Source organism: Hemicordylus capensis, chromosome 3, assembly GCF_027244095.1.
Source record: "Hemicordylus capensis ecotype Gifberg chromosome 3, rHemCap1.1.pri, whole genome shotgun sequence".
NCBI lineage: Eukaryota > Metazoa > Chordata > Lepidosauria > Squamata > Cordylidae > Hemicordylus > Hemicordylus capensis.
This window is the reverse complement of record NC_069659.1, coordinates 300,073,476-300,095,531: the sequence shown is the minus strand read 5'-3', so window position 1 is coordinate 300,095,531 and position 22,056 is coordinate 300,073,476. Positions and strand designations below refer to the sequence as shown.

General features: G+C 44.8%; 1 long non-coding RNA gene across 1 annotated transcript in view; it reads left to right on the top strand.

Moving 5' to 3' along the window:
• Positions 1 to 961: 961 nt before the first annotated feature.
• The window catches only part of LOC128351826 (uncharacterized), a 59,063-nt gene continuing 37,968 nt past the window's right edge, over positions 962 to 22,056 (top strand). Inside the window, exons 1-3 of the long non-coding RNA XR_008320064.1 lie at positions 962 to 1,067; positions 16,393 to 16,469; positions 19,032 to 19,146. This is a non-coding gene — a long non-coding RNA (uncharacterized LOC128351826). The remainder of the gene's footprint in view (positions 1,068 to 16,392; positions 16,470 to 19,031; positions 19,147 to 22,056) is intronic.

Genomic DNA, 22,056 nt, shown 5'->3' with positions numbered 1-22,056 from the left:
CAGTCATGTCAAGGTGAACTTGTTAATAAATGTGGAAAAAATACAAGCTGGGGAATGGTAAAGCTGGTAATACCTGCTCCATTGTCACTCCATTGTGTAGTAAAGACTAAAATGTCCCCTGTGGCTTAGCTATCCCAACTCACAAAACAAAGAAGCAAGCTGGGAGAGGTCATCTGGGGATGGGCTAGAACCCAGCTCCAGAGTGAGGGTGGAGGGGAAGCACTCCTTGTGCCTCCCGCCTCTGTACCTTGCTTGCAAAAGAACATTTTCCTTTCCGCTTATCTTAATTTCTTCATTCATCTATGTATTTAATTCTCTAAGGCATACCCGTGGCTAATCCCATGAGTGGCAGCTCTCGTGAGAGTTTGCGAGCAGCTGCCAGACAGCCACGAGTATGCTGCCTCCAGCCGCTGGCAGCAAGGGAAAGCAGTGCCACAAGGCAGCGAGGGAAAGCACCACCTCTGGGCCAGCCAACGGCAAGGGGAAGTGCCTGCCAGGCCAGCCAGCAGCGAGGGAAAGCGCCACCACCAGGCTGGCCAGGCAGTGGTGAGAGAAAGCACCTGCTGGGCTGGCCAGTGGCAAGGGAAAGTGCCCGCTGCCAGGTGGCGAGGGAAAGCGCCGCCACTTTGCCAGCCGGCAACAAGGGAAAGCGCTGGGTGCATGGGCAGAACTACCATTAGGCAAGGAGAGACAATTGTCTGGGGGCCCCACTGCCTTGGGGCCCCCCCAGAGACACCTCACATGACTCCCCATTGCCCCCTGCCCAGCCCCAAGGCCCCTCAGCCACTTGCTCTGTTTGCCTTCTCTCCTGCTTGTCCTCCTGGCCACCCAATCGAAGCAGCAGGCAAGCTGCAAAGAGCTCCTTTGATCCCTGCCTCTCAGCTGATCAGCGGGTGGGCGGGGCTTACAGGGAGGCCTCTGTGTAGGCCTCCGTGAAGCCTGAACTGGAGTAGGCTTGCAGGGAGGCCCCAAGCAAGGAAGGAAGGAAGGAGGCAGGCAAGCAAGCAGGCAGAGTGGCCCACACAGCTCTCTGCAGCAGACCCTCTGCCCAGCCCAGCATTTGCCAGGTAGAATATGAACTCCTTTTTGTGGTCAAACCCGCCCCCCCCCCCCCCCGGATATATAGGGATCTGCTTGCCATAGGGCTTTGATATGTGGGTGGGGGAGAGACTGAGAAGTCTCTGAATATTTAATTTAAAACAGCTTGGAAAATTTGCTGGCTTAAAAAACTATCTAAAAAGTCCTATAAGTGGCTTGTTTCATGGCAAAAAAATTATAAAAACTTCTGGAACAAACAATATTATATTGATTTTATTCATTCATTCATTCATTCATTTATAAATGCACTTATGTTCAAGTTGTTTTGCAACCCAGAAGGTCTGTGTGAGAACTGTGAAGCACGTGTTGTGCTTTTATTTTATTTTTCTTGTGTGTGAACTGCTCGCCAATAACTTGCAAGGACTTCAGGGTAAATCTGGCCAGCATGTGAATGCAGCACCTCCATTCCAGAGGAGATGTGTGTTAAAGGGCTTTAAAAGCCTCCTGTGAAAAATTTCCTGCAATCAAACTTTACTGAATTTGTTCAGAATTCTGAGAAAACATACATAGGCTCACACTGCATGGTTGAAAGTCTCCTTTGCTAATCTGCAGCGAGGGTCCTATTTTAATAATTAGTGTTTCTAGTGTGTTCTAGGAATTAAAAGTAGCACAAATATTTTAGTACTCAATGTATATCACTATATATTGTGAAGTTTGTGTGTGTATTCAGTGAAATGTATTTCTAGGCAGCATACTTATTTTGAAATATCAGACTTAATCCTTGAGGGCCTGGGGTGTGCGGAGGCCCTGGACTTTGGGGGGGGTGTGCCATTTTAAAATCTTGTCTCTGGGCCCACTCCAACTTTGCTGCTCCCCTGGCTGGGTGCCGGCCAGGCCAGCGGATGGGGAGGGAAGGGAAAGCAGACTGGGAGGAGGAGAACAGACTGGGGCTGAAGGGAGAGAGGAGAGACAGGGAGTACTAGGGGTACAGATGCTCTGCGGCAGGTCAGCTAGTTTATTTGTACACCACCCCAAACGTCCGTCTGTGGGTGGTTTACAGCAACATAAAACAAATGAAAACATAAATTAAAAGTTTAAAACAATTTAAAGCAAGTCTAGTTTAAATGCTTGGGTGAATAAATGTGTCTTTAGAGATTTTCTAAAAGTTGTCAGAGATGGAGAGGCTCTTATTTCAGCAGGGAGCACATTCCAGAGTCTCGGGGAGGTGATACAGAAGGCCCATTCCTATGTAGCTACCAGACGAGCTGGTGGCAACTGCAGATGAACCTCTCTGGATGATCTTAATGGGCAGCAGGGCTCATAATGAAGATGTTTTCTTAAATACCATGGGCCTAAGCTGTTTCAGGCTTTATAGGTTATAACCAGCATCTTGTATTTTGCCTGGGAAAGTATTGCTAGCCCATAGTTCTTTTAATATAGGTGTAATATGGGCTCTCCAAGATGACCCAGAGACAAACCTGGCTACCACATTCTGTAACAACTGCAGTTTCCAGACCACGTACAAAGGCAGCCCAACATAAAGTGCACTGCTGTAGTCATATCTATAGGTTACAAGCATATGCACCAATATTCTGAGGTTGTTTATCTCAAGAAACACAGCTGGCATATCAGCCGAAGCGGATAGAAAGCACCTCTGGCCACTGCCTCAACTTGAGACACCAGGGAGAGGTTTGGATCCTGAAGCACTCCCTAGACCTATTCCTTCTGGGAAAGTGTGACCCCATTCAGATCAAAATCACCTGCAGATCAAAATCATCTTCTGAGTTCCAACCCTACACAATAGGTACCTCCATCTTATCTGGATTCGGTCTCAGTTTGTCCATCCAGCTGATCACAGTGGAAGGTTATTTAGGGAGGTTATACCTTATCCTGATGATGCTGACATGGAGAAATTGATTTGGGTGCCATCAGCATACTGATAACACCCTGCACCAAATCTTCTGAGCATCTCTCTCAGTGGTTTCATGCAGTTGTTAAAGAGCTTTGGAGACAGTATGGAGCCCTGGGGGAATGCCCTATAAAATTTCACATTTTGAAGAACAACAGTCTCCAAAGGACACCATCTGGAATTTGCCCCAAGAGGTAGGAGCAGAACCACTGCAAAGCAGTACCTCCCGCTCACAACCCCCCTCAGATGGTCCAGAAGGATGCTATGGTTGATAGTATTGAAAGCCGCCAAGAGATCCAAAAAGACCACATTCCCCCTTTCAATTCTCCATTAGAGATCATCCATCAGGACCATCAGGCTGACCAAGGTAGTCTCCATCCCATAGCCCACCTGTAAACCAGTTTGAAATGGGTCTAGAAAATCAGTTTCCTCCAAGATTGTTTGGAGCTAGGAGGCCATCACCGTCTCAATTACTTTGCCCAACCATGAAAGGTTGGAGACAGGCCTATAGTTGCTTAAACCTGAAGGATCCAATATAGGCTTCTTCAGAAAAGGTCTAATGATTGACTCGTTAAGACAGGAAGGCATCCTGCCCTCCCTTAGAGGAGCATTTATAATATCTACCAGGCTTTTTACAACAACCCCCCTGTCAGATAGTATAAGCCATGTCGGACAAGGGTCAAGAGAACAGGTGGTGGGCCACACCATTCCAAGCAGCTTATGCACATCATCAGGATTCATACTGAAACTGATCCCAAAAAAACACATAATAGGAGTTACTGGACACCTCTGCATTAGACTCTGCAAGAATTGTGCGGTCTGAGTTGACCCAAATAAGAGAGATTTTATCCACAAATTACTCATTTAAAACATCACAATGGGTAATTGAGGGTTCCAAATTCTGATTCAAGGGAGGAAGGGCATGAACTAGCCTTCTCATAACTCTAAACAGCTCCACTGGATGAGAGTTTGCAGATGCAATATGGGCAGAAAATAATTTCTTCTTTGCCACACATATTGCCTGAGCATAGATCTTCAAATGTACTCTGTTGTAATCTGTCAGATCTGGGTCGAGTCTTCCTCCAAGTGCGCTACAGTTGTCTACCTTGACACTTTAGCTCCCATAATTCTTCTGTATACCAAGGAGCCAATTCTGAAGTGGGCAAGAGAGGACGCTTAGGAGCAATCATGTCTACTGCTCTGGTGAGTTTGTTGTTCCAGTTCTCCCCCAGAGACTCAACAGGATCACTGGCAGAGAAAACACTAAATCCATCCAAGGCTTCTTGGAATCTTATTGGATCCAATAAGCTTCTTGGGAGGACCATCTTAATAGACCTCTCACCCCTGCGGAGGTGGAATGGGATTGTGAGTCCCGTTTACCAGATGGTGGTCCATCCATGACAATGGGGAAATCACAGGAGTCCCCACCCATGGAACACCACCCTGATCAGAGTAAAATATAGGGATGTGCACTGGACCGGTCCGGGGCCGTGGTAGAGGCCTCTGAACTGGTCCGGATTGGGGCCGGTCTGGCAGGGGTGGGGTATGGAGCTTTAACGGCGGGGGGTAGTACTTACGCCTCCTGCCGCTTTCCACCCTCTGGCGCTAGACTTTATTGCAAAGTTTTTGAGGCAGCAGAGTTCCTCCCTGCCGCCCCTGCCCCCGTAATTGCCCGGAAAAACAGCAAGTTGAGTGTACACATGCGCCCCTTTCCTGTTTTGCCGGGCAATGACGGAGGCAGGGGCAGCAGGGAGGAACGCTGCCGCCCCAAAAACCTTGCAATAAAGTCGAGCGCCAGAGGTGGGAAAGCGGCGGGAGGGGTAAGTACTACCCCCCCTTAAAGCTCCATACCCCCCAGTGCCGGACCGCGCCTCCGTGTTTCCGTGCACATCCCTAGTAAAATACCAGATCAAGCATGTGGCCAGCAACGTGCATCAGTCCTGAGGCTGCCTGGGATAGGCCAATAGTTGTCATGGCCACTATAAACTCCTGAGCCACAGCAGACAAATTGGTCTCGAAATGAACATTGAAGTTCCCCACCACCATAAGCCTGGGAGACTCAATGTCAGTTAGGGACTCTGTTGGGCAGCAGGATGATCAGTACACCAACAAAAGTCCCAGTCTCTCCCTGGTCCACAAGTACAGTCGTCCCTTGCCAGTTGTGTTTTTTGCCAGTTTTTGTATTTGAGTATCTGTAATTGGAAAATTGTCACCACCCTCACCAACCACAACCCAAATATTTGTGGTTTGGTGCCATTATTTTTTAATTTTGGGCAGTTTTGAGGTCAATTTCTGGGGTCATGGGGAGCTTCTGAGGGTCAGGGGTCATTTCTGGAGGTCAGGGGTCATTTCCAGGGGTCTGGGGACATTTCCAGGGGTCAGGGGGATTTTTTCACTTTTTTTGGTATTTTGGGGCACTTTCACTCTCGCAATTCCCCTAATCCCCTGTTTCCCATTAAAGTCTATGTCTCGCCTATCACAAATTCGGTTTCCAGGAACGGAACCCTCGTGGTTGGCAAGGGACTACTGTACACACATTCAATTTGGTCAGACACTTTGACAAGGATCCTGGTAAGGGTGATGTTATTCTTGAAGACCACAGCTATTCCACCACCTCGCTCATGTCCTCTCACCTGCTCCTCAACAGAGTATTCTGGAGGGAGAACCTGGGACCAGACTGGGCCACCAGCCTCCCCCAACCAAGTCTCTGTGATACATACCTACCAAGTTGCCCCCCTCATCCATAATCAGATTATGGATGATTTGTGGTTTATATTGGACTGACCTGGCATTACAAAGGAGCAAGGTGAGGCTCTGTGGGTTGTTGGCACTGCTTCCCGAGATCAAAGAGTTGGCAGTACAGCCAGAAGGAGAAACAGCTATTAGATTTTTTATTCCCCCCTCCCCTGTAATGGCCTGCTGACCTGCCATCTTACTTCTACTATTCACCACCACAAATAGAATAGCCTCCCCATAATCAGTGGACATGTGCCCCTGTCTCCCCATCTCCAGACAAGCCTAGACATATGGTAGACTAATCTCTCCTAAGACTCAAACAACAGAAACAAGATATCTAAACAACAGCTTCAGCTTCTAAAACATCCATAAAAGAATATACTCTGCCCCACTCCTCAGTCCCACACCTAAGGCCTGGCATCAAAGGCCAGACCCTTTTGGTGGCCAGCTTTGGCGGCCACCTAGAGACCAGTCACCTACAGGCTGGCCACCTACTGTCAGCCTCACTGCTGGATGAGCTTCTGGTGCGCTCTCCTTCCTTATAAGCTCCAGAAACCCAGAGCATCGCCTCTCACAAGAGACTCTGAGACTTGGCTGATGGTAATTAATGCACACGGGTGCAGCTAATCAGGCAATCATGGAGGAAGGCCACAGCTCCAAGGGAGGAGAGCTGGTCTTGTGGTAGCAAGCATGACTTGTCCCCTTATCTAAGCAGGATCCACCCTAGTTGCATATGAATGGAAGACTACATGTGTGAGCACCGTAAGATATTTCCCTTAGGGGATGGAGCTGCTCTAGGATGATGATGATGATGATGATGATTTCTTGTTTACACAGTCAGACAGGTGTTATTGACTGGTTTGTTTTATCCAGACATCAAGTCCTTCCCAAGGACCTGGGATACCAGAATTTTATTATCAATGTTGTTGCTGTTATTATAGATATCGTCGCAGAATATAGGCTGTTGCCAGTAAAGTTGCTTTTTGTAATTGGCTGATGGTGATTTCTGTGGCCCCAATGGTGTTGAGGTGCTCTTCAAGTTCTTTTGGAATTGCACCTAGGGTGCCAATTACCACTGGGATTACTTTGGTCTTTTTCTGCCACAGCCTTTCAATTTCAATTTGTAGATCATTGTATTTTGTTTTTTGTTTTGTTTTTTCTATTCCTTTTTCTTCTATTCTGCTATCCCCTGGTATTGCTATGTCGATTATTTCAACTTTCTTTCTTTCTTCTCAATTACAGTTATATCTGGTGTATTGTATTTGTAGTCGGGAGTTCCGTAATATTTTTGCATCTTCATTTTCTACAACTTTTTCAATTTTATGGTTCCCACCAATTTTTGGCTACAGGTAGCTTGTATTTTTTGCAGATGTTCCAGTGTATCGTCCCTGCTACCTTGTCATGCCTTTGTTTGTAGTCAGTCTGTTCGATCTTTTTACAACAGCTGCTTAGGTGGTCCACTGTTTCATCTGCTTCTTTACAAAGGCGGCACTTGCTGTTTGTGGTGGATTTTTCGACTTTTGCTCTTATTGCATTTGTTCTTAGTGCCTGTTCTTGTGCAGCCAGTATTAAACCCTCTGTTTCTTTCTTCCAGTTGCCATTCTTAAGCCATTGCCAGGTCTTGGTGATGTCTGATTTTCCACTTATATTGTGCAAATATTGACCATGCAGTGTCTTATTTTTTCAATTTTTCTGCTCGGTTCTTAACTTTTTCTTCCTTGTAGGCCTGCTTTGTTTCATTGGTGTTGAATAGTTTCTCATTATTGACCATTTTAAGTGCATCTTCAAGGCCTCTTTTCTCCTCCTCTACTGTTTGATGGACTTGCAGCATTCCTCTTCCACCTGAGCTGTGAGGGAGGTATAGCCTATCTACATCACTGCAGGGGTGCAGAGCATGATTGATGGTCATTATTTTCCTGGTCTTATGATCTCTAGCTCAGCCTGGGTCCAGTCTGTTATTCCTGCAGTGTATCTGATAACATGTATAGCCCAGGTGTTTATGGCTTTTATGGTGTTCCCGCCATTGAGTTTGGACTTTAGGATTTTTCTAACTCTCCTGATGTATTCACTTCCAATTTTTCTTTTAATTTCAGTGTGTGCGATGTTATCAGCCTGGAGAATGCCCAGGTATTTGTAATGTTCTTTCTCTTCCAGGTTCTTGATCTTGCTTCCATTGGGCAGTTCTATTCCTTCTGTTTTTGTTATTTTTCCTCTCTTCATTATTAATGCAGCACACTTGTCTAGTCCAAACTCCATTGCTATATCACTACTGAATATATGGACAGTGTTTAGCAATGATTCCATTTCTGACTGGGACTTTCCATACAACTTCAGATCGTCCATGTAAAGCAGATGGTTTATTTACTTGATGTTTTAGATGTTTGGTATCCGAGGCCTGTTTTGCTTAGTATTTGTGAAAGTGGGGTCATGGCGATTACAAACAACAGAGGGGATAGTGAGTCCCCTTGGAAAATACCTCTTCTAATGCTAACCTGTCCAAGTGTCTCACCATTGATTGTTAACTGTGTACTCCACATGCTCATTGCTTTAAAATAAATAAATATCTGAATGTTTTTGCTGACACCAGTTGTTTCTAAACATTTTAGTATCCATGTGTGAGGCAATGAGTCAAAGGCTTTCTTGTAGTCAATCCATGCAACACTTAGACTTGTTTTTCTTCTCTTGCAATTTTCTAAAATCATTTTGTCAATTAGCAGCTGGTCTTTTGTGCCTCTGGTGTTCGGTCAATTTCCTTTCTGTTCAACTGGAAGCTGTTTGTTAGTTAATAAGTGTTGCATCACTTCATCTGCTATTATTCCAGTTAATAATTTGAACATGGTTGGCTGGCAAGTTATCGGTCTATAATTACTTGGAACTACACCTTTTGCTGTGTCTTTCATTATGAGATGAGTTTTCCCAGTTGTTAGCCATTGTTCAATATCACCTCCTTGCAAAATGTGATTGAAATATTTTGATAGTTGTTTATGAAGGCTTGTTAGGTGTTTAAGCCAAAAGCCATGCAGTTCATCATCGCCTGGCACAGTCCAATTTTTAATTTTCTTTGCTCTTTCACTTATTAATTCTGGTGTTATTATTAGATCTTGCATTTGTTGGTCACATTTTTCGACCTCTTTCACCCAGTCTGCTTTTTTATTATAATCTATTGGATTGTCCCATAATTTCCCCCAGAATTGCACTGTTTCTTCTTTATTTGGTGTTTCTAGGTTTCTTGCAGTTTCTCCTTCTATGCTTTGGTAGAAACGTCTCTGATTCGACTGGAATTGGGGATTCTGCCTGTGTTGTGTAATTCTGGCTTTGTATCCCTGGCATCTCCAAGATAAGGCTGAGAGAGAATAATGAGCTAGCTGGACCAATGACGCAGTATATGGCAGCTCCCTCTGTTCCTAAGGCAGCCGAGCAAGAGTAGAGCAGAGCAAATCTGATCTTCTGGCTGGGCAGAAGAGGTGGGGGTCAGCAATCAATCTCCCAGTCTGAACGAAGGAGACTAGCTTTGTTCTTGCATGTAGAATTGCACATAGAATTCTCACGATGGCCAATCGGGAGTGTTCATGACTCTTGTATTTGGGTTGGAGGCAGTGGCAGCCAGTGAGGGCAGCACTGTGGGTGGTGAGAGGTACCTTTAAAATTAAATTTGGAAGAGTTCACCAGAGGTACTGCTGGCACCTGCAAGCTGACACGAGCAGAGGCGCTCCACCGAGCATCCCGCACAGCAGTGCCTTGACTCCAGCACTCATGTGACCCATGCGCATGCACAGAGGCAATTTGCATGGTCGGCAACATCATGCTGACTACACAAATGGCCTCCACACATGCACAGAGGCCGAATGAGTGCCAGAGCCACTGCACCACCGCATGGGATGCTATGCAGAGCATACTGCTTGCGGCAGCTTGCAGATGTTGGCGGTACCTCTGGTGAACACTTTCTAATTTAATTTTAAAGGTACCTCTCACTGCTATGACCACCACCAGCGCCACCTTCACCATCTGCCACTGGTCAGAGGCTTCTCCTACCCTATTCCCTGCTATGAAACAGCCCTAATGTCTAGAGACAGTAATGAGAACCAATTATCTGAGGGTCAATCTCAACAAGATGGAGGTTCTTTGAGTGAATGGTTCACTTGATCAGGATTATGAGATTAAGCTCCCCCTAAAGGATAGGTTTCATAGTTTGGTGGCTCCTGGATCCAACTTGGTCATTAGAGGCCCAAGTAACCTCTGTAGCACAGAATGCCTTGCTCAAGCGGAGGCTGGTGTGCCAGCTGTGGCCTGTCCTGGAGAGAGACAGCTTGTCCACTGGCTCTGATAACTTCCAAGACAACTTCCTGGTTGTCCAAACTCTGTTAATTACCAGGATTGGCCACAGTAATGGGATGTATGTGGAGCTGCCTTTGAAGAAAATGCAATTAGCAGGGATGTGCAGAACGGTTTGCATTTGGCATGTGCTGACCGCAAACCAGGCCATTCCAAGTGTTCCAAGTTCAGAACAGAACACCTTTCAAATGAAAGGACTGTTCCAAACTCAGAACAGAATTACCCCGTTTTGATTCAGAATGTTCTGAGTGCCATTTTGGACTCTTCTGGTCTCTGTGCACATGCAGCAGCCATTTGCCTAGTCAGCACCACTAGGCAAATGGCTGCTGCGCTTGTGCAGAGGCCAGAAGTGAGCCATTTTGGAGTCCAAAATGGTGCTTGGAACATTCTGAGTTGAAACAGGGTCATTCCATCGCAACAACTGACTCAACTGGTTCTTCTGATGGGATGTTCCAAGGATTTTGTGTTCTGTTCCAAACTCAGAATTAGACATAAAGTATCTTTAATGCAAATCCCTAGCAAATAGTTCAAAATACAGATGTCATATTACTAACTGGGACTGGGTGTGGGACTGGGTGACTCTCAGCTGTGTCAAAAGAACAAAGAACTTCACTGGATCTGGCACCTGCAAGCTGGCACGAGCAGAGGCACTCCACCGAGCATCCCGCACAGCAGTGCCTTGACTCAAGCACTCATGTGACCCCTGCGCATGCACAGAGGCAATTTGCATGGTCAGCAACATCATGCTGACTACACAAATGGCCTCCACACATGCACAGAGGCCGAATGAGTGCCAGAGCCCTCATTCAAAGCCCTCATTCGAGTACAATTCAAAGGACTGGTGCTTTTCAGATGTCAAACATTTTAGCTGCTAGTTTTACTGCTGTTTTAATTCCTGCAATTGTTTATTTTGTGCTTTTTATTGTGGTTTTTATGATATTGTTGTAAACTGCTCTGGCAATGCAGTTGAAGTGCAGTATATAAATATGTTAAATACCTTATTTTATTAATAGTCAGGGTAGGGATTTCTACAATGAGGGTTGCAGTAATGCTGGAGATTGGATGGTAATTCCCTTGACTCCTGCAACACTGTTTTGTACTATATTGGTGAAATGATACATGGCAAGCAGGTTTGGAGATGCCAGGGAGAAATTGTAGAGGGATGTGGTAGAGGCATCCCACTCCAGGGCTGATAGCTCCTCTGTTGTCAGGGAGAATGAAGGTCTTGGGCAAGGAGGACATCGGTCTGAGGAAGAGGGAAATGCTCCTTTAGAAGGGACCCCTTTCCATGGAAGATGAGCCCATATCCTCTCGCACAGGGGATACTCCTCTGGGGGGTGGGGGCCTCCTTGTAGTGGGCAATTCAATAATTAAAGGTACAGAGAGATGGGTTTGTGACCCACATGTTGACCACACTGTGACTTGCCTGCCTGGTGCGAAGGTTGGGGCCATCATGCAGCATCTAGATAGGCTCTGCTGGGGAGGAGACAGCTGTTGTGGTGCACGTCGGTACCAAGGATATGAGGAAATGTAGTTGGGAGGTCCTGGAAGCCAAATTTAGGCTGATAGGTAGCGTATTGAAGTCCAGGACCCCCAAGGTAGCATTCTCAGAAATCCTACCTGTTCCACACGCAGGTTCAGTGAGATAGGCAGAGCTGAGGAGTTTCAATGTGTGGATGAGATGTTGGTGCCATGAGGAGGGGTTTAGATTTGTTAGGCACTGTACAAAAGGGATGGGCTGCACTTGAACCAAGATGAAACCAGATTGCTGGCACTTAAAATCAAAAAGGTTGCAGAGCAGCTTTTAAAATGACACCTGGGGTATAGCCAACAGGAGCTGGGCAGTATCTGGTTCGGAAAAACCATCCCGTAAGGTTCAAGGGTGTAAAAGGTTCAGATAATACAGAAGGGGACAGAGCAGTACCGCATAAAGAACAGCAGAAGGCTATGCTAGCTGGTAACAGAGTCAAAAGAAAGATAGCATACATCAGGTGAGAGATTCAGCATATAGATGCTTATATGCCAATGCTGGAAGCCTCCAAGCCAAGATGGATGAGCCAGAGTGCTTGGTTGCCAACACAGAAATAGATAGAGTGGGCATAACAGAAACACAGTGGAACAGTGAGAACCAGTGGGACACTGTTAACCCTGGATATCAACTCTATAGAAAGGTCAGGGAGGGGCGCCTTGGAGGTGGAGTAGCACTGTATGTTTAAGAAGGCATAGAATCTAACAAGGTAGAAAACCTAGGACGGGAGTCCTCCACAGAAACCCTGTGGGTGACAATACAAAAACTGAAAGGAAATGTGCTACTGGGGACATGCTATCGCCCTCTTGATCATAACGCTGACAGTGATTATGAGTTGCAGGAGGAAATCAGGGAGGCGTCAAGGAGAGGCAAGGCAGTAATAATGGGTGACTTCAATTACCCACACATAGGCTGGGTAAATTCACAGTCAGGTAATGACAAAGAGGTCAAATTTCTAGATACGCTGAATGACTGTGCTCTAGAACAGTTGGTCTTGGAACCAACCAGAGAGATGGCGACCTTGGACTTAATCCTGAGTGGCACCCAGGGCCTAGTGCAGGATATCAGTGTCATTGACCCTTTAGGGAACAGTGACCATGGTGCGATCAAATCCAGCATACATGTGGGGAGAGAATCACCAAGGAATTCTAATACAGACACTTTAAATTTCAGAAGTGGAAACTTTTCCAAAATGAGGAGTATGGTGAAAAGAACACTGAAAGGGAAAATCAGGAGAACCACTTCACTCCAGAATGCATGGAGTTTACTCAGAACCACAATACTAGAAGCCGAGTTAGATTGTATGCCCAAAAGGAGGAAAGGTACCACTATTTCCAGGAGTATTCCAGCATGGCTAACAGGTAAAAAAGGGGAGAAGACTTCCTTCCAAAATTCGAAGGCCTGTCTAAATAAAGGGGTGGGGGGAGAACACAAACTATGACAAAAGAAATGCAAGGTGACAATAAAGGAGGTGAAAAGAGAGTTTGAGGAACATTTAGCTAAAAGCATCAAAGTGAATAACAAAAATGTCTTTAAATACATAAGAAGCAGGAAACGTGCCAGGGAGGCAGTTGGACCATTGGACAATGAGGGCATGAAAGGGATTATTAAGCAGGATATGGAGGTTGTAGAGAAGCTAAACGAGTTCCTTGCGTCCTTCTTCACGTCAGATGATACTGAGCATATACCTGTTCCTGAACCAGGCTTTTCGGGGATGGAGACTAAAGAACTTAGTCAGATAGAAGTGAAAGAGATAATCTGTCTGAAAAAACTGAAAAATAGCAAATTGCCAGGGCCAGATGGCATCCATCCAAGAGTCCATCTGTTATAAATCCATTTTTAAGAATCACTTTTAAGATCTGGGGGAAATGGCATAAAATCCCCCACTCCCATATTCCCCCTTGTAGCCATTTGTAGTAATAATAAATTTCCAGCTTTAGACTCACCCTCTCGATTATTTGGTGTCTTTGGAGGTATTGCAAACAGATTAAAGAATTTTTATTATTTGGTTAAGCCAATTGATTTAGAACTAATTTGGGAGAAGTTTATGACTAAGCCTTACTCTTGGTTAAATTTTCTTCCGTTTCTGTCCTTTATTTTACATCCTGATATAGTTAAGCAGGCTAATAGGAATTTGACTATGTTTGAGGAATTAATATTAAAGGCTTCAGAAGTTTCTAAGGGATTTATTTCTAGATTTTACGAGATTCTAATAATGCAAACATCTGATCCATTAATTGGCCTTAATTTGGCCTGGGAAAATGACCTACAGCAAACTATTAGCGACTCACAATGGAATGGAATACTGAAATAGAAGCCGGTGTTTTCTACCTCTTCCCAATTAGAGAGAACTTTGTTAAGCTCTTTCACAGGTGGTATTTGACCCCTTCTAGATTATCCCACATTAATAAGAGTTTGTCCTCTCTATGCTGGAACAGCTGTGGAAATAGGGTGACATACTTCCATCTATGGTGTTCTTGTCCCAGTATTTTCTGCTTTGGGACAGAGGTATTTTTAGAAATGGGTAAAATTACACAACAGAGGTTAGATATGAGACCAGAATTGGCTCTATTAAATGTATTTTTGGGAGCTAATTTGGCATTATTTTCTAAGGATCTTATAGTTTTTATGTTAACTGTGGCTAGATTATCCATTGTATAATACTGGAAGCATAAAACCATATCTCTGACATCTTGATATCAGTCTATGTGGCATATTGCCATATCTGAATTGACCCATATTATTCGTCTTCGAGCGGGTCAAGCAAATTCTAATTATTTTTTCATGATATGGTCAGATTTCATTCTGTTAACAAATCAAGATAATTTTAGTCATTCTCCTCCATCTAATTATTTACATATGTGGAAGGATGGTTAATGGGTGTTATTATGTATCAGTTTTACTATTCATGTTTATGTATTGTCTTATTAAATTTTTTTTAAAAGATAGAGTTGACAAGAGATGATGTTCTAAACTGTCTGGAAAAACTGAAAACTAGCAAATTGCCAGGAATGGATGGCATTCATCCAAGAGTCCTCAAAGAACTCAAATGTGAAGTTGCCGACCTCCTTGCTAAAATATATAACTTATCCCTGCAATCAGACTCTGTACCAGAAATTAGCAAATGTAACACTGGTTTTCAAGAAAGGATCAAGGGATGATCCAGGAAATTATAGGCCAGTTAGATTAATGTCCGTTCCAGGCAAATTGATGGAAAGCATCCTCAAGGATAAAATTGTAAAGCACCTAGAAGAACAGGCCCTGCTGGGAGTGAGCCAGCATGGCTTCTGCAAAGGTAAATCTTGCCTTACCAAACTTTTGGAGTTCTTTGAGAGTGTCAACAAGTGTGTGGATCAAGGTGATCCAGTTGACATAGTATATCTGGACTTCCAAAAGCCTTGATTTTGGCAAGGTTCCTTATCAAAGACTCCTGAGAAAACCTAGCAGTCATGGGATAAGGGGACAAGTACATGTGTGGATTACTAACTGGTTGAAGAACAGGAAACAGAGAGCAGGTATAAATGGAGAGTTTTCACAATGGAGGGAAGTAAGAAGTGGGGTCCTCCAGTGATCTGTCCTGGGATTGGTGCTTTTTAATTTATTCATAAATGATCTAGAAGTAGGGGTAAACAGTGAAGTGGCCAGATTTACAGATGATACCAAACTCTTTCAGGTAGTAAAATCCAAAATGGATTGTGAGGAGTTCTAAAAGGATCTCTCCAAATGGGGTGAGTGGACGACAAAATGGCAAATGTGGTTCAGTATTGGCAAGTGTAAAGTGATGCACATTGGGACGAAAACCCCCAACTAAGTATACGTTGATGGGACCTGAGCTGTTGGTGACTGACCAGGAGAGGGATCTTGGGGTTGTGGTGGACAGCTTGTTGGAAGTGTCGACTCAATGTGTGGCAGCTGTGAAAAAGGCCCTCAACTCCTGCCTGTAGGCTTCCAGTTGCATCTGGTGGGCCACTGTGTGAAACAGGATGCTGGACTAGATGGGCCTTGGGCTTATCCAGCAGGGCTGTTCTTTTGTTTTTATGTTCTTATGGTGTTTGCAGAATGTAGGAATAGGGAGGAAGTATACTCTATAAAGTAGCCTGGGAGCATGGTAGCCGATCTGGAAAGGGAATAGCAGAAGTGTTCAAGTGTTCCCGATGAGGTTCCCAAGACTGGTTTAGACTTTGGATGGATTTTCAAACAGATAGCCCAAGGCAACATGGAGGAACTATGTCTGATTTAGTGTTTTTCCAGTTACAGCCATTGCTTCATGTGATTCACATGAGCATGGTCACATTGTTCAGTCACTACACTCATATAAACCTGAGAAACAATAGCTGTAACTAGCCAGATGTTCTGTTCCCCATGTGGCCACATCCCTGAGTCACCAGGGATTATTTGTGTGGACAGAATTTCGATGTCTGAACCAACCTTAGGTGGCGGGGGGGGGTGTCATGGAAGAAATGCCACACTATGGGACTGTAACATATGCTAAGACCAGGGCTGCATCATCTGCCAAAGAGAGGACACCACTTACCAATTTTCTCAGAAATGGGTCCCAGGTCCCAGTTTTCCTGTTTAGTTGTGAAATGCTACATCGGTTAACTGCAGCAGAAAGCCATGTGTATCATCAACAAGCTGGTTTGACCCTTACATATGAAGATCACATTCATGAAGATACTGTAACTTCAGATTTTGATGAGCCACGTATTATATCACTCATGATGTTCCATGTCATTTTATTGAAGAAGAGCACGAGATGTAGCTCACCATGATATAAGATGACATGGTGAAACTGCAAAAGCTATATAAGAAATTGTATGATGGAACTTACAGAGCCTTTTTTTTTCAGGTTACTCAAACTGCATTGTATCTGGAGTTATATAGGATGGAGAAACTCCTCTCCTTGTCACTATCCTGTTGACTGCTGTAAGTATTTGCTATTCTGTCACATGACCAGATTCATCACAGTATTTTCCTTTGTGGTGGAGCTCAAAATTAGCATGTCGTTTCAGGGTGCTTTGAGGAAATGGAAGGATCCTGTTACCTTCGAACAATATCTGTCAATGAGATCTTTCTATATTATTGGGAATAATCTAAAGAAGCATATTAAATAAATAGGACTGGAATTACTGGCCAAAATCCAGAGCAACAAATCACATTTGGAAGGACTTTGCACTAGATCAAAGCTGTTACACTAACTGCTTGTTAGCTTGCATTCCAGATTAGTATTGCACAACCACAAGCATACTTGCAGTTAAGCAACAGTTGCACAACTACATAACACCTTATTTGTTTTAAGAACTTTTGTGCAATAGTGCAACAGCACAATTATGCAAATCTCAATTTCTAGTGCAACTAAGTCATCCTTTTGCGCTAGTGCAACTTTGTTCATTCCGCATGCAGTTCGTTGCTCTTGATGTTGGCCACTATGTTCAAGAGTCAATTCAAATGTGCAGAAGAAACATACATAACAACTCTTCTTGAACATGCCACCTCTGACTGTTGCTGAGGAGGGGGTTGCATATTCGAGTAGTCTCCCATGCTCCCTGCATATAAAATGTTAGTATGTCAGAGAGAAGACCTTTGGTCAGACTGTCTCCTTGATGTGCTAGCTTTTTAAATAAAATGAGGCTGTTCTCATGAGCATCCTAGCCTGGGCTAGGATGCTCATGTGGAACGCCAGGATCCATGTGGATCCCAGTGCTCCCGCCCGACCTTGCCCTCCTCCTAAACCTGGCTCTTAGCCGAGGTTAAGGGAGCAAGCGCTCCCTTGACCCAACTGCTGGGACTGTGTGTCCACTTGAGCTGCACACAGCCTGAAAGACACAAAGATGGTGCCCAGAGCACCTGTCTGACAGAGGATCCCATCAGTGCACCACGCTTGCGGTGCGGTGTGTTGTGGGATATCCAGAGGCCAAGATGTAAGTTTTACCTGCTGCAAACCGGCGCCGAAAGGTCTAGCGGGGCTCCAAGGTCTGGGGAGCCTCCTACCTCCTGCCACGCCACCGCCCCTTCAAACATTCAAGCCATGCCATGGGCATGGCTGGAAGTGTGGGGGTGAGCCAAGCAGGCCTCCCCCACCCCTCTGGACCTGGTGGCAGTCGCTGGGCTCGACCTCTTGGCCCAGTGGCCCTTAAGAACTGTGAGGAGTTCCAGAGCATCGTTCCTCATGAGTACTGCAAGGAAGCCGAGTGGTCAAGCCTAGTGGCTGCTCCCAAGTCCTGCGGCGGCTGCAAAGCAGCCCCGTCCCCACCCACAATTCACACATTACTGCGGCAGCTTGCACAGATGGCCACTGCTGCCAGCACTACGGAGGGGAGCATTTGGAGGCCCTCGCCAGGTGGTTGAGGACTGGGCCAGATCCCTGTGACCTGGTCCTCAAAGCACCTCTGCCAATGAGCACGTTGATGCCAAGAACCATTAAAATGTACTAGCTGACCTGGCACAGAGCATCTGTGCCCCTAGTTCTCCCTGTCTCTCCTCTCATTTGCCCCCCCCAGTCTGTTCTCCCTTGGCAGCCTGGCTTACCCTTTCCCTCAGTGCCACTTCTCCCTTGCAGCTGGCCAGCTGGGCCCCCATTTCTCCCTTGCGGCCAGCCTGGCCGCCACTTATCTTTTGTGGCCTGCCTGGCCACCGCTTGCCCTCCAGGGCTGCTGCTTCCCCTCCTCCATCGCCTCCTTCCACCCGCCACTGTTTTCTCTGCCTGCCAGCCCCCACCATCTTTTTTTCCCCCTCTAGCCAGCCGGCGCAACTCCCCATCCCTGTGGCTAATCAGCAGCTGCTCATGAACTCTCATGAGAGCTGCCACACTTGGGATTAGCCACGGGTACGTCTTAGAGAAATAAATATATAGATAATGCTCTCCCTGCACTATTAAGTGGCACAACTCACCGTGGTTATGGAAATGCAGCCTGGTACTCTTAAAGATTTCTCTGTCCTGTTTCCTAAATTGCATGAATCACATAGGGAAAATAAGGATCCCATGTGTTTGTTTAAGCCAGCCCTGCAAAGGCTTAAATCATATTACATTTTCCCAAAATATGTAAACAGATATTTTAACTAAGCTAGGATGCTCTTTCTCACCTAAAGCTGCTTTCTCACTAAATCTGTAACATATTCTCAGTTCTTTTGACAGTATTTTGCTTTTAAATTGGCATACCATAACATATTTGACAATGAAAATGGTAATTGGATATAATTTGCTGTAATTTAACAGACAAAAGTGTAGCTCTCCCTTGTACAAATATGCTTGCGTGCTTGAAAATACTTTTGTGAAATGTCATCCATTTATTTAAAACTGCATGACAACAAATACTGAATGTCAGGGCATGTTAGAACATTTCAGTTGCACAAACAAATGTGCAATGTGCTTGATTCCTGAGGATATTCTTTCAATTGCACAGAAATTAGACAGAGCAAGTATCAAGTGCATGAATCCCATGATGCTAAGCAAATAACTACAATTACCAATCTTCATTTTGCCTCCAGGGTTCCACCATCCAATCAGCAACTGTGTAGCTTAATGTTACTACACAAAAAGTAACATGTATCTTGGGGGTATCATTGGATACCTGTAAATCATCCCTCACAGCTGTGGCTTGAGGTAAGGATCTAATTAAAAGCTATTTTCTTCGTTCCTGAATACTGATATTCTCTGTCTTAGTGACCTCTGCTCTGAGACTAAATGCCTAATGTCAACGTATAGGCAAACGGAGTGAAATGTCTTGTCTACAATATTTATTTTCAGAAGTTTAATTGGCATTTACAAAAGAATGACTGACATGGTTTCAAGCCTAGACAAATGAGGAACTTGATTATATAGATTAAAATATTTAATCTATAAATATGCATTTATTTTAAAAGAATGACTGACGTAGTTTCAAGTTTGCCTAGACAAATGAAAAACTTGATTACATAGATTTAAAATGTTTGTTCGGCCTAAAGGTCCTTGAGGTTATTTCTCTCCTAGACTTCCGAGGTATGCAAACATTCAGTTGTATTCAGGACTATTAAGAAGACTCAGAAGCTCTGGAAAACTACAATTCCTAGAAATCTTTGCAGTGGAAATTTCCTTTTTGCAAGATGTTTGAGCCCAATGAAGGCCCAAAGAGCAGGAGGTCATTCACACAATCAAAAACTGTGTTCTACCTGGATTTGGGAGGTGTGTGTGCTCTCAATTTTCAGTTGTGTGGAAGCTCTGGAGAATCTGGAGAAGCTCAGAGAGACAGAGAGGCATGTGGATGAGACCTTCAGGCATCCCACTCCAGGGCTGACAGCTACTCTGCTGTCGGGGAGAATGAAGGTCTCGGGGGGGAAAGGACATCAGTCTGAGAAAGAGGGAAATGCTCCTTTAGAAGTGATCCCTTCTGTGGAAGATGAGCCCATACCCTCTCACACAGGGATACTCCTGCGGGGGGTGGGGGCCTCCTTGTAGTGGGTGATTTAATCATCAGAGGTATAGAGAGATGGGTTTGTGACCCATGTGTTGACCGCACAGTGACTTGCCTGCCTGGTATGAAGATTGCAGACATCACGCAGCATCTAGATAGGGTCTTAGGCAGTGCTGGGGAGGAGACAGCTGTAGTGGTGCATGTCGGCACCAACAATGTGGGGAAATGTAGTCGGGAGGTCCTGGAAGCCAAATTTAGGCTGATAGGTAGCATTTTGAAGTCCAGGACCCCCAAGGTAGCCTTATCAAAATGCAACCTGTTTCACGCGCAGGTAGAGTGAGACAGGCAGAGCTGAGGGGTTTCAATGCGTGGATGAGATGTTGGTGCTGAGAGGAGGAGTTTAGATTTGTTAGGCACTGGGGTACATTTTGGGGCAAGCAAGGCCTGTACAAAAGGGATGGGCTGCACTTGAACCAAGATGGAACCAGACTGCTGGCACTTAAAATCAAAGAGGTTGCAGAGCAGCTTTTAAAATGACTCCTGGTGAATGGCCGATGGGAGCTGGGCAGTATCCGGTTCGGCAAACGCCATTCTTTAAAATTCAAGGGTGCAAAGGATTCAGATGAGATTCAGCGTATAGCTTATATTCCAGTGCCAGAAGCCTCCTAGCCAAGATGCTAAAAAGCTTTTTGTTTAAAAAAAAGACTCTTCTTATGTTCAAGGTAGGAGGAAAACCTGGGTAGAAGTTATTGTGTAGAAGCAAGGTAGGAGGAAAGCCTAGGTAGCTTTTCCTCCTTCTTTGCTTTCACACAGTCACTTCTACCCAGGTCTTCCTCTTACATTGCTTCCACACAGTCAAGAATTGGGAGCACACACAGCTCTCAAACCCAGGTAGAACACAGTTTTTGATTGTGTGAATGACCTCCAGGTGTCCTATTGGTCTCCCTGCATTGCTGCTGCAGCCAGATAAATTTGGGGGAAGAGGCTCACAAGAGGAAGCCGAGGAGGAGGAGACCTAGTTGCAGGGAAGTTGCAGGGAATCCAAGTTGTTGGATAGAGAGCCAGCAGGAAAACATTTTGAATGGGCCACATCCTTCTGTAATTTTAGAAAACATTTTTCAAGAATTGTTTGAAAATGCTCAGAAGGAATGAGCCCAGAACAAATGAGCCCATTTTGAATTGAGATTAGGGAAGTTCACCCATCTCTATAGATAGATAAATATCTATCATATTTTTATTTCTTTATCTTATTTTGTATCAAATGGCCCATCCATCATTAAACTTCCAAAGAAAAAGAGTCCACAACCCCCCCAAGCAGGTTGTATAAGAAGCAGGCAGATTTCTGTTATTAAAAAAAACTTGTACCAGAATGTCTGCAAAGGTTTTCAGATGTATATGCCAAATATTGAGTGAATGGCTGACTGATCAGACTGCCTAACAAGCTTAGATATGTAAGTCACACCTTTGATCCGGTTTAACTTCCCTTAGTAAACCTACTGACAATTTCCTGAATCATACAGAGATATTCTGGGCAAAAGACAATGTTCCATCTAAGGAATATAACCTAAGTTCATCTAATGAATCCACCTTGCTTAAAGGCTGAAAGGATAGAACATGTGACTTTATAAAGTTCTCCTAGGCCTAGAATCTTGTGATCTAATATGCCAAGGCCCCTGAAACTGATGCACTTGGTATTCAGAGCTGCTTAAGCTTTTCACATTTATTTATTGCTAGGAACAGAGAAACATAGCAACCTGCCATATACAGAGTCAGACCATAGGTCCATCTAGCTCTGTATTGTCTACATAGACTGGCAGTGGCTTCTCCAAGGTTGCAGGCAAGAGTCCCTTTCAGGCCTATCTTGGAAATGCCAGGGAGGGAATGTAGAACCTTCTGCTTTTCCCAGAGTGGCTCCATCCCCTAAGAGGAATATCTTACAGTGTGCATGCATCAAGTCTCCCATTCATATGCAACCAGGATGGACCCTGCTTAGCTAATGGAACAAGTCATGCTTGCTACCACAAGACCAGCTCTCCTGTTGATTCAAGTTTTTATACCCCCTACTCATGCCTTTTCTTCATTTTTGTTGAGTGGGTGGGGAGTTAGGAAAGGGAAAGAGATTG